The sequence below is a fragment of the Ambystoma mexicanum genome, chromosome 6q (assembly GCF_040938575.1).
Source record: "Ambystoma mexicanum isolate Mex_15411 chromosome 6q, UKY_AmexF1_1, whole genome shotgun sequence".
NCBI classification, from domain to species: Eukaryota; Metazoa; Chordata; class Amphibia; order Caudata; family Ambystomatidae; genus Ambystoma; species Ambystoma mexicanum.
In genome coordinates this window covers 1343992494-1344011102 of record NC_090937.1, presented here as the reverse complement: position 1 = coordinate 1344011102, position 18609 = coordinate 1343992494, and positions in this window count along the sequence as shown.

Below are 18609 nucleotides of genomic sequence, written 5' to 3'. Positions count from 1 at the left end.
TTTCTCCCCGTTGTTATCAACATGGTAAGAGTATCCATCCACATAGACAGTGGGCATTCCCTCACACTTGTCCTCTTCAAAGACTTTGTGTGGGGAATTAAGGTATGCCTCCATGTTGTCCTTGATTTTTAGACTTTCGTCCTCGAGACAGTTTTCTCTGGCACAATCATGCAAGTCAGCCAGACCTTGCGCGAGGGGACTCATCTTGTTTTGGCCATATCTGACCTCCACAGGAAAGCCTTGCATTGACAGAATCCAGGAAGTAATTCGGGAATTACTCACATTTCCGGCCCGGATTCTGTCACTTTGGAGATATTGCAGAGGCTGGTGTGGGGTCTCCACTATGATGGATAAACGGGCGGTAATTCTTCAATGCCCACACCGTTGCCAGGAGTGCCTTCTCACAATCATTGAATGTTTCCTCCACAGAGGATAAAGTTTTGCTCGCATAGGAGATTACTTTATTGACCTTGTCATGCTTTTGGTATAATACTGCTGTCAAGCACGTATTAGAGAACCCCGTCTCCAGGAGGAACTCCTTGTTTCTGACAGGGTAAGTTAGGCAAGGCGCTTGTGAGAGGCTTCTTTTGAGTTGCTTTACCGCCTCGGCTTGTTCTGGACCCCATTCCCACTTGACCCCCCCTTCAGGAGATGAATCAGGGGACTGGTGATCTCTGCGTAGCCCTCAATGAACTGTCTGCTGTAATTAGTCAGTCCAAGGAGGCTCCTTAGTTCCCGCAGAGTTGTGGGGTCTTTCAGTTTTTGGAGTGCTTCCACCTTCTTTTCCTGGGGACAGAGACCCTGAGGAGTAATCTCATGCCCCAAGAAATTAACATGGGTTCTACACCACTGTGCTTTCTGAAAGGAAAGTTTTGCTCCGGCGGCCCTCAACTGCGTCAGAACATAACGGATCTACGCTATGTGTTCCTCCACAGATGAACTTTTGATGAGGACATCATCTACATAAGCCAGGTTACCCCTTGCACCCAGGTCGGGCATGGCCTAGTGTAGGAAAATGTTGAATTCATTGCCGGAGTTGAGGTATCCGAAGGGAGTCCGGGTCCATGTGTACTGCTGGCCCCCAAAGGTAAAAGCCAGTTTGTATTGGTCCTCCCTACTGACAGGCACGGTCCAGTATCCATTGGTCAGGTCTATTGCTGTGAATATATGTGACCCCTGAATCTGGGCCAGCCCTTGGTCAATGTAGGGCAGAGGCCATCGGGAAGTATGGACCCATTTGTTGAGCTCCCTGAGGTCGGCACAGAGTCTCCACTGGCCGTTTGGCTTCAATATTCCCAGCACCGGATTATTGAAGGTGCTGTGGACTGGACGGATTATTCCCCGGGACTCAAGGTTCTTAATTATTTCAGTATGGGACTCCATTGATGCGAGAGGCAAGCGATATTGCTTCACAAACACAGGAGTCATGCCAGGGTCCGTGGGGATTGTTGTTGGGTGAATGTCAGTGCGAACACAGTCATATGAGTCTACCGCAAAGAGATCTTGGAAATCCAAGAAAACTTGTTTCAACTTTTGCTTTTGTTCCAGAGTCACACAGGCATCAGCTAGGTTGACTCTCTCTTCCACCATCTGCCTGAAGCCTGGAAAGACTTCTGGTTTGGCTATCTCAGCGGCCTCCTCCAGCTGGGTGGAGAAGTCCCTGGTCAGAGTGCTGATTTGGACTGGAGGCCTCAGGTGGGAAAGGCAACCCTCATGGACCTGGAAAATCACCTCATCCCTCCTGAAGTCACAAGTCACATCTTCCTTACTATAGGGGCAGGAAGTGTACACCAGGAAGTTCCCCCCATGCCGGGTAAAAATCCTGTCTGGTGTTGTATTGTCATCACTGTCACTGTCAAAACAGTCCTTGGGGATTGGTCCTAACAGTTCATTTCCTAAATAATGGTGCCTGCGGCTAGGGTAATACTCTTTAAGTCGCTGTTATCCACCTCTATTAGAATGGTGTCATGTTCTATGTTGACTAATGGAGTTTGGTTTACCCCCAACCCTTGCTGTTGGAGAGAAGCGTTTAGATGTATGTAAGCATCGGGGTTTTTCAAATGTTGTCCCCTTTTAGCTTTCACTTCCAGGGAGAATTGTCGGGTCCTTTCTGGGATGGTGACTTCCTCTTTGATCTGAATATCAACTGCATAAGGTAGCAATTGAGCTGACCTAAATGCTTTTTCTGGATCATCAAAGCCCATGGGATTATCCGCTAATCGGGACCAAGCTTTGAAGTTTATTAGGTCCAAACTAATGGCAAAGCGATTGAGAATGTCACTGCCTGAGTAAAAAGCGGCAGTGACGTCTCGCACGACCCAACGATTGTGGACTATGCTCTTGTTGCCAATGGAGATTTTGAGCATACACCTGCTTGGCAGGAGATGTTTGGAATTGGGTGCTTCCAGGTCCATTTCCCATTTGTCTATCAGTTTGAATGTGGGAATGGCTGGATCTTTTGGGAGTTGGCGGAACATGGCTTCGCTGATGAAGCTCTTACCATTGTTCACGCACACTCGAGCGAGAACAGAGTCCTTCGCATCATTTAACTGAACAGGGATGAACAACTGCTCTCCAATTTGCTGAATATCAGCCAGGCTCTGAGCTGATTTCACATCTTTCTGGACTATAGGAGTGAGAGTTTCCGATTGTGGATTAGTAAAGAATTTCAGGGTGTTTCCTTCCAGTGTGGAATACCACTTTAAACTGGAAGGAAGGTTGATTTTCAGAAATAGAGAGGACCCCCATCACCAGTCTGTTGTCCTACTGCTATAACTGTCACGTCTGGAATTTGGTTGTTCTGGAAGTGAAATTCTACTTGGTCAGATTTTTGTTCAACCATGTGGCAGGTGCCGTTTAAACTAACATGGTTGACACTCTGTTTTAATTTTATTGGTCGGCTAGTCTGGGTCCAGAGGACCTTGTTTACACAATCTATTAGGGGTGACAACCTTCTCAGGAGGTCATTCCCTAGTAAACAAGGGGTGCCCTCTGGAGTCACTACTATGACCGGGTGTTTCATCTTGTGTCGCCCAATTTTAATGTCCAAGTCTGCAGTCCACTCAACAGGAATTTCCTTCCTGTCAAAGTTCTGCAGTTGTCCAGGAAGAGAGGTGAGAGGAATTCGGTAATTCTCCCCCCTTCCTGCGTTTAGTTCCTCAAAGGCCCTTTTGGACAGAAGGGTAGCTTGGGATCCAGTGTCCACCAGTGCAAAATTGTACCCTGCCCCTGTACTTGTACCGGGGCATAGTATCTTCCCTCCTTCTCCTCAAGGGGGCACAGATAATGCACATTTTTGGACAACTGGTGGGCTAACTTTCTGGTTTTGGACATTGCTAGCGAAGAGATTTGGGCAGAATTCTGTGGAGGACCTTGGAAATCTGAAAGAAAAAGTTGGCAACTGGAGATCAGAGCCATTGTGGGTTCCCCTGGTTCCGGTTCTGGGCTGCCCCCCCCTTCTTGGAGGCAGTCACCAGGATGGGTTTGAACCAGGGGATTTCGGTATTGTGGGTTCTGGGATGAGATGATGGGCGGCGGTAGCTCAGTCTCCATATCTCCCCAGTCTGAATTGGCATCCCCTGGGACCCATTTTTCTTTGGGAGGAGTTCACCCATCTCTGAAGGAGAAGATCCTTTTCCCAGGATCTTCTGAGGATCCCTCTCCCTCAAATTGGAAGACCTGTACCTCCTCCACCAAGTGGGTCTGTTTGGGTCCTTTGTTTCTCATACCCCCCCTCTGCTCCTTGGGAGGCAGGCTTTCAGGGGTAGGAGATTTTGTTTCCGGTTCCTGGTTTTCCAGGGGCTGTTTACAAGTTGGGAAGGAAGCTTCCTCCAAGGCTTTACACCCCCTTTCCCCTTGTGCCTCCTCCCTGGGAACCGGTGGGTTATCGGGGTGCTGCCCCCGTCATTGTTCTGGAGCACCAGGTCCCGAGTTTGGGGCATTCTGTGGTGGCATGCTCATCTGAGGGTTCTGTTGAGCCCTCAGTATGTGACCTAGATCTCGTGCCATATTTTGGACCTGGCGCTCAAGTTGTGAAACCCGCTCAGGCTGATACGGGGCTCTATTTTCTCCGCTGGGCTGATCCCGGGAAGGGTAGCTATCCCTTCTCTGGTAGTACCCCTGGTTGGGAAGATTTTGGTACCCCTCCACCCTTGGCCTCCCCTCTCCCGGATTAGGTTGTCTGGGCTCAGGGAATTGGGGAAAGAAGGATGGATGATTTTGGGGCTGGAAATTGGGCGGATACCTGGGGAAAAAGTTCTGCCCAGGATTTGGAGAATTTCTGCCCTCCTGGGGGAAGTTAGGAGGAAAGGTCCCCGGGTCAGGTGCTTGGCTGGATCCCCCCCCTTGGGCTGGAGGAGTCCACACATAACCCAGGATTGGTCGGTTTCCCTTGTAGCGGGGACTTACATAGTCAGGGGAGCGGGGGACCCCTTTTGTGGGACTACCTCCTCGACTCCCTGTCTGTGACTGGCCCGAGGGATTTCTGGGATTAGGATTATTAGGTGCAGGTAGGTTTTTAGGCCCCCCCATCTCCAAGTCTAAAACGGGGGCAACCTTTACCTGTGCCACCTTGGCAGCAGCAGGGGTGCTGTTGGTTTTGGGGTTTTTGGGCGCATTATTTTTATTTTCTATGGGCTTCTGCACCTCATAGATCCGGGTAGCCTGTTCAATGACCCAGTCTAAAGATCTTTTCTCGTGAAAATCTCTCACGAGCTGGGTCATGATGTATTTGGGCAAGGCATGGAAAAATGTATTGACAAATTCTCTGCTGTCTGTGCGCACCCTTCTGGTGGTCTGCGCAAAGGCACGTTTCAGTTCTTGCACGAATTCTTGTGGGGCCTGATCATCCCCACATTGCAAATTGTAGGCTGCCTTGCGAGCCTCTTGGGGATTTCTGTGAACAGAAACATGTTTTAATATGGCCGCCCTATAGGTGGACCACCTTGAATGATTTTGGTCCTCCAGCCCCGCAAAGAAACTGGAGTACTCTGGGGAGAATGTCCACTTTACATATTGGATACAGCTTTGGCTGTCCTTCAAATGAAAAGTCTCCATCATTTGCTCATAGTGCTCCAAGTGTTCCCAAACAGAGTACTTGGCGTTCTTATGATAAGGCGTGATGACACTCCTGATTGCCTTAATCTGTTTCAATGGGTCCTTAAGCAAGGCCCTTTTTGCCTTATTGGCCTTTTTGGTTCGGGTAACCCTGGTCCATTCATCCTCTGACTCAGAGGCACTGCTCCCAGAGGTTCCTGTCTGATCTTCCAGGTTTTCCCGGATTCTGCGAGCCTGGGAATGGCTGGCAGAATGTGGGGACCTGGTCTCCTGTGTCCTGCGCCGTTCAGAGGAGTCTTCAGATTCCTCCTTGCTGCCAGGATTTGATGGGTACCCCCCCCCACTGACCTAACTGGGCAGAAGTTTTCAGGATGCCCTTAATGGGCCTATTCTCCCGGGGTTCCCCACTAAATTGCACTGTACCCGGATGCCCGCCCATCCATTCCTGGGAGGTACTGGCCTATGAGCCCCATGCTTCTGGCTGGATAGTAATCTGCCATCCCTGTGGCCCGGTGCTCATGTGCGCCAGGGGACAGGGGGGTGGCAGAGTCCAGGGACTGAGAGAGATAAAGGCCTCTGGTACTAGGGTTCCTGAGGTTATGCTCAGGAGTTTCCCTTTCCCAGCGAACCTGGTCTCTATCCGCCCCTGCTCCCTGTTGCAATGCAAGAGCCTGCACCTTCAGTTCCTCAAGTAAGGCCTTACTAGAATTTATCAGTCTCTCCTGCATCGCTACCTGTTGTTGGAGCCTATCATTGTGCTGGCAGAGAGCCTCATTCTCTCTCTGCGTTTCCTGATTGGTCCTGGAGCACTGGGCCAGTCTTTGCTGCAGGAGGGTTACCTCCTGAGTCCCCTCCCTACTGGCCTGCTCCTGTCTTGCCAGAGCCTCCTCCATCCTCCTGGTGTGCTCTAGCAAGTCATGGTGTTCTTTTTGGAGGTCACCCAGTCCCTGGTGGGCCAGGTGATTTTCTTCCATTTTTCTTCTTAAGTGGCAGACTTCCTGGCCTAAGGTGTCCCTTTCCTGACCAAGAGCTTGAATTTCTGACGCCAGGTCATCCCTTTGCCTTTGGAAGGCACCAGCTTTCTGGCGCTCCTGATCAAACTCTGCCTAGGTATCCAGGTCTTTCAGGATCAGTTTATTGCTCTCCTCTTTCTCTCTGTCTAGTTGGATTTGCAGGGTGGCTACCTGCTCTGTGCATGCCCTGTTGAAATTGATCTGTTGCTTCACCTTTTTCTGGCTCTGCAGTAGGGAGTCCAAACTGTCTTGGCGTTCCTTCTGCAAAGCCAGAATTCTGGTATCCTGGTCAGCCTTTTCCTGTTGCAGGATATCCATATCCTTCTTTATTTTAATGATGTGCTGTCTACTCTCATTTTCGGACTCCTGGCTTCTGTGCAGCCTCTGCTCAGAAGAGTCTAGATCAGATTGGGCCTTCTGTAATGCCAGCAGGTGCCTACTCGCCAGATCTTGGCTTTCAGTACATTTATCCTGCATGTCTCCCATATATAGGTACAGGTATGCCGCTATCCTAACCATCTTGTCTTGTTCATCCTTAGCTTTAGGAGCCATGTATAGTTCACTCAGGGCCACATGTAAGGGACCCTGATCTCTCCATGTATCTGACCCTGTTTCAGTGACCTGTTGCATGATGGCCTGCAACCAGACCATGCGGTCCTGGTGAGACCACTCACCTCTCACAAATAACTTATGTAAGAAGTGCTCTCTGGCTACTTTAATGTCTACTAAGGTCGTCATTCTAGAGATTGGTCTCTGTCCTGATTTACAGAAGTTTGTATTTTATTTTTGCAAATAGTATTACAAAGGTAGCGGGCGCCCCTCTCTCGCAAGAACAGACATGATAACCTGTTCAGTGGTTATTAACCACTTGAGAGTTCGCAGCCACTGCTTTTACTCACTGTGCCTTTCACAGATGGGAAATATCCATTTGCATATCAGTCTTTGTCCTGCCCAGGGGCAGTCCAGCACCGAAATACAATGGCAATTCCAATCTGAACGAGAGTACCACCAGCAACCCCATACACGTGTTTCACCCTTGTTGGGGATCATCAGTGAGGTGAAGCTGATGCCTCCCTAAGCACAGTGAGAGGGAGACCACGTCTGGTTGCCCCCAGGAGACCTAGGGTTACCAATCCCAGGTTCCTTAACAAATAGTATTACAAAGGTAGCGGGCGCCCCTCTCTCGCAAGAACAGACATGATAACCTGTTCAGTGGTTATTAACCACTTGAGAGTTCGCAGCCACTGCTTTTACTCACTGTGCCTTTCACAGATGGGAAATATCCATTTGCATATCAGTCTAGAAAGGCACAGTGAGTAAAAGCAGTGGCTGCGAACTCTCAAGTGGTTAATAACCACTGAACAGGTTATCATGTCTGTTCTTGCGAGAGAGGGGCGCCCGCTACCTTTGTAAAACTATTTTTTAAGGAACCTGGGATTGGTAACCCTAGGTCTCCTGGGGGCAACCAGACGTGGTCTCCCTCTCACTGTGCTTAGAGAGGCATCAGCTTCACCTCACTGATGATCCCCAACAAGGGTGAAACACGTGTATGGGGTTGCTGGTGGTACTCTCGTTCAGATTGGAGTTGCCATTGTATTTCGGTGCTGGACTGCCCCTGGGCAGGACAAAGACTGATATGCAAATGGATATTTCCCATCTGTGAAAGGCACAGTGAGTAAAAGCAGTGGCTGCGAACTCTCAAGTGGTTAATAACCACTGAACAGGTTATCATGTCTGTTCTTGCGAGAGAGGGGCGCCCGCTACCTTTGTAAAACTATTTTTTAAGGAACCTGGGATTGGTAACCCTAGGTCTCCTGGGGGCAACCAGACGTGGTCTCCCTCTCACTGTGCTTAGAGAGGCATCAGCTTCACCTCACTGATGATCCCCAACAAGGGTGAAACACGTGTATGGGGTTGCTGGTGGTACTCTCGTTCAGATTGGAGTTGCCATTGTATTTCGGTGCTGGACTGCCCCTGGGCAGGACAAAGACTGATATGCAAATGGATATTTCCCATCTGTGAAAGGCACAGTGAGTAAAAGCAGTGGCTGCGAACTCTCAAGTGGTTAATAACCACTGAACAGGTTATCATGTCTGTTCTTGCGAGAGAGGGGCGCCCGCTACCTTTGTAAAACTATTTTTTAAGGAACCTGGGATTGGTAACCCTAGGTCTCCTGGGGGCAACCAGACGTGGTCTCCCTCTCACTGTGCTTAGAGAGGCATCAGCTTCACCTCACTGATGATCCCCAACAAGGGTGAAACACGTGTATGGGGTTGCTGGTGGTACTCTCGTTCAGATTGGAGTTGCCATTGTATTTCGGTGCTGGACTGCCCCTGGGCAGGACAAAGACTGATATGCAAATGGATATTTCCCATCTGTGAAAGGCACAGTGAGTAAAAGCAGTGGCTGCGAACTCTCAAGTGGTTAATAACCACTGAACAGGTTATCATGTCTGTTCTTGCGAGAGAGGGGCGCCCGCTACCTTTGTAAAACTATTTTATTTTTGCAAAACAGACCTTTTCCTTAGAGCGTTCCTTTGAGGAGTGCTTTACAGCGTAACACAGCGTGGTGATCCGACCGGATATGTGTATCTGGTCAGCTGGCACGCTGTATTAATCTGCACAAGTGATAGATCTAACCCAAACGTCCGGCTCGAGCCCCCAATTTGTAAGAGGATTCAATTCAACACTACAGCTAAGTCATTGGGATACTGAATGGAAACCCTTATTGATATGTCTTTACGTCCAGTTCATGAGTTCTGGATGACTACCGCTATATAACACCCCTCTCTTGGAATCCCCCTGACCCCACTGAGCCAAGAAATAGTTCTGTTTTGCAAGTTTAAAAGGTTTATTTGATAATTTAAACAATATATATATATATATATATCACACTTTATAATACATTAATAATTGAATATCACACTTAATCTGAGCAGTAATCAATAATGGATAGTCCGGCATTAGCACACTTCTTTATAATCAATGATGAGTGGTTATAGGATGGATACGATAGCAACAATACTTTTATGGTTTCAAATGGATGCAATGTGGAATGAAATGCAGTACAGAAAATAACTTGATAGGATTTCAGCAAAAGACAATGTAATCACCTTCTTGGACAATTCACCCCCCCTTAATGCAATGTAAGGAGATGAATAGAATGGGACTCAGTTCTTAGGAATGCAATCAAATAGAGTTCAGTTCAATTCCCCCCCAGCAGCTTATACAACAGATAGGAGTTTTGAAACACAGACCCAAGTGCTTTGAATATGGTGACAATGCAGTGAGAAATATGCTGAAAATGCTTTTAATTCCCTTCAGGAGGTTCAGGGTGAGTGGTATCTAGTTAATATTAGTCCAGGCTCACTCTAGCAATGATTCAGGGATGGTTCTTAAGAGGCAAACGAAATTTAGTAGTTCAGGCAAAAGCAGCGATCTTTTTACAAGTAAAGAAATCGGGCCAAATCGCAAATCGCGGCAAAATTCGCGGGTGCGAGAATCGTGATTACGGAGAAAGTATAAGGAGTAGGAAGTCGGTTCTAGGCTCGTTGAAAAGCTTATATTCTAAGCTTTCAGAGGGAGGAAAGTTAAACCAAGTTCCTAGCCCAAACGGTTCCAGAGATACAGACAATTAAATAAAGGTAGTTTTTCGGATTTGAAATTTTAAAAGTTCAAAGCGACAGGTTACAGCTGGCAGCTAGAAAATGACAGGTGACAGCTTTGCAAACGACAGGTGACAGTTAGGAGGCAGTTCTACTTAGATTAAAATAGTTTGGATTAGATTATTTTAACTAAGTGATTGGTTCTGCACAGTCCTGCTAGGTACTCACAATATATTTAGAAATAGGCCTCGCCACGGATCTAGTCAGGTTTTGGACTGGACTCCGGTTCTGGTCTCGGCACTTCACAGTGATCTGGGTCAGCTCTCTGGTTCTGCGAACAGCGGTCTGGGTCAGCTCTGCTCTGCTGGTCTAGCCTCTCTGGATTCTGGATACTGCTCTGCTTTCTAGGTACTGCTACAGGTTCTGGAGATTGATGGATTTGAAGTCTGGATCTCTGGATGTGGTATGGTCCGGCAGCATGCTCCGCAGCAAATGGAATTGAATGTCTCTATCTGTCCTGACTGTCTGCTTTTATGTGTTTTGAAAGTGGGTGGAGAGGCTAGCTTTCTAGGCCCTACCCCTCTCCACTTGTCATTGGCCACTTCCTCCTCTTCCCCTTGATTGGGGGAATGAAATGAAGTGTCATCATGATGAGGTCTGTTTATGATACAGAGAACCCACCCCTGTCAACTTTACACACAATCTATATCTGATCCAAATACATACTTCCCCGATAGACAGTTGTTTGGCATTGCATACACACATCATGCATTTACTGATGGTAGCCCCTGTTCCAATTCTGTCGTTTCTAGGAGCTTGGGTTCAAAAATGGCAACATATTTCACTTTTTGGTCGGGTTACCAATATTGGATTTGTCCCCGCATTTGCACAAATGTTCGCAAAGCATGTGGGCATTAGGTGGTGGAGTGTCAGATTTTTAACATACATACATTTAGAGTAATATCGTCTTTTCCGCTAAAAACCCCCCTGAACATACCACCGGGTCCTAACACGTCTTCAAATGTGCACAGAAAAATCACAAGAATAATGATATCACTTATAAAATTTTCACAAGTCCACTCTATGAATGATCCATCTTTTTAGATTTATGTTCTGGCCCCAAAGGGGTGTGGTTTCCCCCAGCACAAGGTTGAATTTCTGGTTTTTCCAGTTCTGCCAAGCCAGCTTGCTCTCACAGGCAGTGCTCCTCCCCTTTCCTCCCAGGAGGAAGCCACTTTTACGACCCCCCCCCCCAATAAAACATTTGCCTGAGTCAGGACAGGGCTTTGTTCAATTTCCTGCAGAGCCCAGGTAATTCAATCAGAGAAGTGTCATATCCCTTTTGGTGGGAACAGCAAAAGGCAGCTAGGCCTGGGAACACAGCTGTTGTGCAAGTCTCAACTCCTGTCGGGGGTAGCTGGTGGGCAAAATTCCCTCTCTTTTTAAGCCAGGCCTCAGCTAAATGTCTCTTTGGCTGCCAGTTTTCCTGTCCAAATCAAACTTCCAATTTTTACGCATGCAGCTAGAATGCTGATTCTAAGTTTAAAACTATGACATTTAAACAATTGCAACCTATGTGACACTCAAAAGTAGGTCACTCATTTCTTTTAAACATTTAGATTTTTAGTGTCTTTCAGTCCAAATTTACTTAAACTGCTGAAATCCACAGCTCAGCCAGTTTTGCTATGAACATTATTTTAGGCTCATCCTCTTTCCAGATTTTGTATGCCCACAAGACTTTATTCTGTGAAATGTCTGCTGGTGTTCAGTGAGATTGTTGGATATTCTGCAATGTTTGAAATGGGCATTCTGAGCTTGCCTTCAGAGAAACAAAGTGTGATTTTTAAAGTGCTTTCTAGCGAACAGGCACTGCTGTTTTTCTCTTTGGCACCCCATTTCACTCATGGCTCTTCTGACCCAGCACACCCGCACCGGGGGGTGGCAAGTCAGGCGACCATTTTGGTGTGCGCACAAACTGCGTGATTCTCCTGGATTTTGGCGCACATGTGGGCTTTTTGGCCATCTTGGATTTTCTAAGCCCACAGCACCAAATGTTGCAGCATGATAGCTCAAACGTGGGTCAGGACACCCAACACCACCTTGTTTCAGATTTTCAGTAGAAAAGGCACTGTTGTGATGGGCCTATAATTAGTTGGAATAGATGGATCAAGTGTCTGTTTTTTAAGGAGGGGGAGTACCCAGGACTCTTTTAGGTTGTTTGGGATGGTACCCGATGAAAATGAGGCATTGATTAACTTTGCTATGAAGGGGGCTAGGTCTCTCGCTGCATCTTTTATGATTTGTGCTGGGCATTTATTGCCCTGGCAGTTTGAAGTCTTAAGGGAGAGGATGACCTTTTCAACATCAAGGGTAGAACTTTTGGAAAAGCTAAAACAGAGTGAGGGTTTGTGAGAGGGCTCGGAGGTGTTGTCTGGTGAGGTTGTGTTGGTTAAGGTAGCTTTTCTTTTGCAATCCTGTTCTGAAGGGTGGAGTCCTTGTTGGCCAGGGCTTGCTGAATGTTGGAACACCACGTTTTGTCCTTCACACAGTTGTCTTGTACTGGGATTGGGTTTTCTAATTCTTTAGAATTACAAATAATTCCTTAATGCTTGAGTTTGCTTGCGAAATTCTATAATTATAGGTTTCTTGTGATGGGATGAGATGTTAATGAGGTTAGCTCTGTTTTCAGCCGAAGGTGAGAGTCTCCAAGAGGCTTCACATCTTCTTTTTTCCTTTCTCAAGTTTTTCAAGTGTGGAGTGAAGCAAGCGTTAAGGTGGGCTTTTGGCTTGCTCTTCCTCATTTTCAGGGGAGCGGATAGGATATTTTTGGTTGTAGGTCTTTTCATTGTGAGTGTGAATGTTAAAAGGTAATGGTCTGTCCATATCTGGGGTTTATGGCCATGATCAGGGCACTGCAATTGCTGGCTGCTACCCAATCGAGTGTTCTCCCCTTGTCATGTGTCGGTGCATTCACTATTTGGGTGAGGCCAAGTTCCAATAAGATATTGACTATGGCAGTTGCTTGTTTGCCCTGAGTGTCATTCAACCCTAAATTGAAGTCCTCGAATAGTAATACCTGTGAGGAATTTTTGTGTTTATCGGAGAGAATAATAGAGATATCTTCCTCAAATGAACCGATGGGTCCTGGAGGCGTATAGATGAGATGAATAGTGAGAGTTTATGAATTAGCAATGGGTAGTTTAGCCGTGAGGGATTCACATGATTTAGTGTCTGGTGATGGGCACAGACTCAATGATAAGTTTGATTTAGCAATGAGCGCCATACCACCACCTCGGGCCTTGCATCTGTCCGCTCTCAGAATGGTGTAGTCATCTGGTACTGCTAACATAAGGGTTGGACCTGCTGCTGGATGGAGCCATGTTGCAGTTATGGCGAGAAAGTCATAGTTTTCTGCCAAAATTAGATCAGAAATCTCTGTAGCACAGGCACTAGAGATTGAGCGCTCTTGGGCGGTACTACCTGTCGGTAGGGAGGGGCAGATACAAATGGTAACTCTGGCGTCCTGAGATGCAATAAGGGGCATAGTCGGTTGGAACTTTTTACAAATAGGAGCTGGGAGAGCAGAAAGCCTGGACTATGCAATAATGGTGGTTGGTCTGCAGTGAGGGCTTTTTCTCTTAGAGTCAGCATTGGTCTGAGAGTTGGTGGGCGGTTAAAATAATTCAGAGAGTCTAAAGCAAAGCCTAATGTTTCTGGAAGTTATACTACATGGTAAATTAGAGTTAGATGAGCCAAGTTCCTCCAGAATGCTTGGTAATTTTTGATAGGCCGCATTGGTAGGTAAAGATCGTAAGGGTATAACACCCAAGGTAGCTACCATGTTGGATGTGGGGTAACAACTTGGGACTGGCTAGGCATTAAGGCTTATGAGGCTAAGCGGAGAATATAATGCAGATAGGGCGCCCACTAAGAATAATTTTAGCAAAGTGTCAAACATAGTGCCCCAATGTCAAATGCAGCACAATATAATGTCGCAGTGCGGCTAAGTGTAAAGCACCGACTAAATTGACAGGTAGATTTAGAAGGGAAGTTATCATTCAGAGTAAAGTCAGGTACCGATAGGATTGTTAGTAAGCCATGAAAGGTATATGTTCGAGTAGTGCAAACATGAGCTACGTTGTCTGATAATCGGCTAAGGGCTGAGGGCAAGCAATTATAATGTGCTTAGTAGTGGACATAGGCTATAACAGTTGAATACCGTGGACTGGTGATCAAACATGCACTAAGTGCAGTCCAATACAGTGGATTAGAGATCACAGATGGGCTAATGCAATCAAATGCGGTAAGCTGTAACCGAGCAAGTGTTATATGTTCAGGCAGTTCTAGCATGAGCTGAGTGGACTGGTAATCAGACAGACCTGAGGACAATCAGTTGTCATATACTAATCATGGTCAAGGGTTAGTGCAGTTGAATGCAATGAGCTAGTAGTCAGGCATGAGCTAATGCAAGCAAATATAGTAGGCTAGTCATCAAGCACAAGCTAAATGTGCCATTACAGTTGACTAGTAGTTGGGCATGAGCTATGCAGTCAAGAACATTGGACTAGCAATCAGGCATGAGCTAAAAGCAACAGTACAGTGGACTAAAAATCAGGCATAAACTAAAAGCAATAGTACAGTGGACAGGAAATCAGATGTGAATTAAATGCAGTCAAGAACGTTGGGCAAGTAATCAGGAATGAGCTAAAAGCAACAGTACACTGGACTAGAAGTCAGACATGATTTAAATGTAGTCAAGGACAGTGGATTAGTAATCAGTGATAGACTGATGTGGTCCGTGACAGTAGTCGAGTAAACAGGCATAAGCTAAATGCAACAATACAGTTGGCTGGTAGTCGGTCATGAGCTAAATACAGTTAAATACAGTAGACTGGGCAGGGGCTAATAAGATCTGAAACAATGAGCAAATACTTAAATAACAATGTATGCAGTGGGCAAGCAGGAACAGTGCTAATCACAGACACACAGAGCATAAGGACATGCCTTAGGGCTAAATGTGATGCAGAAGCTGACGTGATTGGGGAGCGGGCAAAGTTCCATAGTTTATGTGGATCGTTGCGCCTGCGATCTCTTTCACTGTGGAAGACTTTCGAAACTGCAAGTAATTTACATATACCTCTGCTTGACGACTTCATCCTCTCTTTCAATCTTCCTTCAATTCACAATCCATACCCATCTTGTGACACCAATACTTCTTCTTTTCTCCCAATGCCCCTTGGCACTTGTAGTTCTTACTCTCTTGTGTTGGATGTGGGGTAACATCTTGGACTGGTTGGGCATTAAGGCTTATGAGGCTAAGTGGAGAATATAATGCAGATAGGGCGCCCACTAAGAATAATTTTAGCAAAGTGTCAAACATAGTGCACCAACGTCAAATGCAGCACAGAACTTTTACAAAGTTCATGTGGAACACCAATACCTCTTGGCATTTCTTTCCCACCAATGCTTCTTGGTAATTGTAGATCTTATATTTTTACTTTTTGCCCTCTTGGCATATTTCCCACTTCACATCTTCTCTTGCAGCACCAATGCCTCTTGGTAATTGTGATTCTTATTCTCTTTCACTTGCCTTCTTGGGCTGTTTCATATTTATTTAACTTTCTTTCCTTTGATCTCTGCTTGTAAGATCATTCAAAGGTTCATAACACTTGATAGCGACTTTTGAATGTGCAACTTCCTCTCGCAGGGCCACTATGCTACTCTGTATCCTTTTCTTTTAGATATTGCTTTCTTCATTCCCGTTTTATCGGCAAACGCGCAACCTTCAACTTTCAAATCAAAGTAACTTTCCCTTTAATATCAACCGGACTTTGTTGTGCTCGATAACTTACCGGTAGTGTTAAATTAATGCCTTTCATCTTTTCCTCACAGCTCAAGGACGTTTCCAATGCCTCCTCTGCTCCTTCCCAACTAACTCCACCGTTCACCCGGGAGGGTCGCAGGCTGTTTCCTGGCACCTTGAAGGTTTCTTTCCTTCAGTCGCTCTACTCTGCCTATTGAATACTCACAGCTTCCCACACGCTCAGAAATCTTGCCAGGCTCTCTCTCAATCCTCTCACTTGCTGATCAGCCCATTGGCCTTCCAACTCCCACAGCCAGGTTTGCATCAGCCTTGGAAGAACTGTTCCTTCTCATACCGAGCCTTGCTCAAATTGTGTCTGTGTGCGCCACCTTTTATTTTCATAGGGAGACTTCATTAGTGGCATGTGTACATTATTAGAATTGCATGTCTAACTCTGCCTGACCTCATTACAGTGACATGGCCAATGCAAGTCAGGGAAGGTAATCCTTCTGTCCTCATTCCTCATCTTCTTTGGTGCAGTACTTCTGTCAAGACAAGGTGGGAGGAATTATGGGAGCTGTAGTTTCCCATACAATAAACATGCATAGGGGTTAGATAGGTTGTGGAAAAAGGCAGATACCATGTCTCACCATTGGGTGCTTCTCCCCCCAGATACCCCCTACCCAGGTCATCCTCCCTCGATTGTCAACCCCTAGGGTCGGGATCCAAAAGTGATGGCTTTTTCCTGACCACCTGAGTACGGGATTCCCAGGAGTAGGTTGTGAAACATCCACTGGTTTTTCAGATTCCTAACAAAGGAAGTATAAAGCATGATCCTCCACAGGAAGAGCTGGACATTTCTGAAGGGAGTGGGGGCAGCATTTACCGTACACGGATGGAGACATGGAGATTGAAGCAATTGGCTGTTGTAAAATCTACTCATGTTCAGAGTTTGCAAACTGCTATGGTTAATAATAAAGAAGCGAGCCCTGCCGAAGCAAGGGGCCTGTAGAATGTAAAGAAGGCCAGAAAATGAGCCACTCAGAGACAGAAGAGACTGGAAAAGAAGAGTGGGGTGTTAACCAGTTGGTTACTTAAAACGCCCTCCAATAACATCGAAGATAAGGATGGAGTGTCAGAGGCCTCCAGTGATATAGAAAATATGACTGATGTACCCTTCCTGGTAGAAGCTGGCTCAACTCCAGAACAACCGGTAGTGGGGAGTGCTCGACTCAAGGTAGATGAGTTAATAAAAAAAGTCCCTGTGCGGCTGAATAGCACAAAGTTGGCTGGAAGCAAAAAGATAGCAATACGCAGTATCTTTAACTAATGTAGAGAAATGGTTGGACAGGCAATCTGTCTTAAATATTCTAAATGCAATTCCTCAATTGAGAGTTTTGCTGTCAAAAGATATTGAATATGTGGAGATGATCGAGGAGTCAGATGTTCCTAAGCCAATTATACACAGTAGAAACGATAGAGCTGTATAGTACATGTATGCTAAAGATGGTATATGATGTTGAAATACTCAGGCCTCTAGCACAGAATTATGCCAAGGGAAGCACATATCACATTTAAAGCAAGTCAGAAAAAATAGTTGAATGCACATGTGACCAAGATGTCTTCAGAACTAAGTGTCAAGTGAACTGCAATGGAGCAGGTGATGGAAGATCAGAACTACATGATGATTCCCAAGGTCCAGGTGACCGGGCAAGGATGGAGGAAATAACTAGTTTACCTGAAGGCCTTGGGCAGGTATGTGTTTGGCTGACAGGTTTACTACTGGCAACTCACCTGAAACAACCATGAGCCACAAATCTATTCACTTGGAACACTCGTACCCACATCAGGCATGGATTAGTATAAAACTGAGATGGAAATAAGACGTTTCATACGCACAGCAAGACTACAAACTTTTTTCCAAGACAGAGAAATATCTGAACAGGAACCAGACACAGGTTTACACCCAAAAATCTACCTTCTGCCCCTCAGAAAATCAAGTACCAAGTGATTTGATACCCTTTGAGAAATGCATACTGAAAGATTACATAAAATTAATAAATAATAAAAAAATGCAATTGTACAAAATCGGAGAAGGGGGCACTCAGCCAACTAGCTGCCAATAATGAGATTTTTATTAAACCGGCAGACAAAGGAGGTGGCATTTGCTAAGTGATAGGGAAAGTTATTGCCCTTTACGGAAAGATCCAACTAAAGAAATGCAAAATGAAATTTCGGAAATAGTCAATTTTGCTCTAGAAAGAGGCTGGAAAACAGACAAGGAGTCCACTTTTCTGACCCCAAACTCCTTCTCCTTATGCCTTACCAAAAGTGCACAAAGATGCAGTCAATCCACGGGGCCCGGTTGTTTCAGGGTGTGGGTCATTTTGGAACCTCTGTGTAAATTCATAGATGAATTCCTAAAACCAATGATCGGAGATACGGACTCCTATCTCCGGGACAATACCCATACCATATACATTTTTGAAAACCTGGAATTCAATCCGGCCATCCAAATTTTGGTCACGATGGACATTAAGGCATTATATACGTGCATCCCACAACTCGCTCCTCTCGACTGCATCCATGACTTTCTGACTGAGACGAATTTACAATCAAGAGTCCCACCAGCGTCCATTATTGAACTCATGACCGTGGCATTGTGTAAGAATTTCTTTACTTTTAACAATCAATTGTATCTGCAAACTGAGGGCACCGCCATGGGCACAACTTTTGCTCCAAGCATTTGCTCCAAGCATGGCAATTTTATACATGGCAGCCTTTGAGAAGAAATATATATCAAATGAAGAAAACCCATGGTGGCAACATATAAAATGGTGATTTTTATATGGGAAGGCAGCACAACAGAATTAGAAACCTTTTTTGTGTGGCTAAACAATCAAGATCCGGACATCCACATTTCTTTTTCGTGTGGCTAAACAATCAAGATCCGGACGTCCAATTTACCATGGAACACAATACGCAAGTCATACAGTTTCTGGACTTACAAATCAGCCACCGAGAGGGCAAACTCATGTGCAACCTGTACAGGAACCCTACAGATCGGAACACACTGCTACTCTTTACCAGCGACCACCCCCAACACCTAAAAGGAAATTTGCCATATGAGCAAT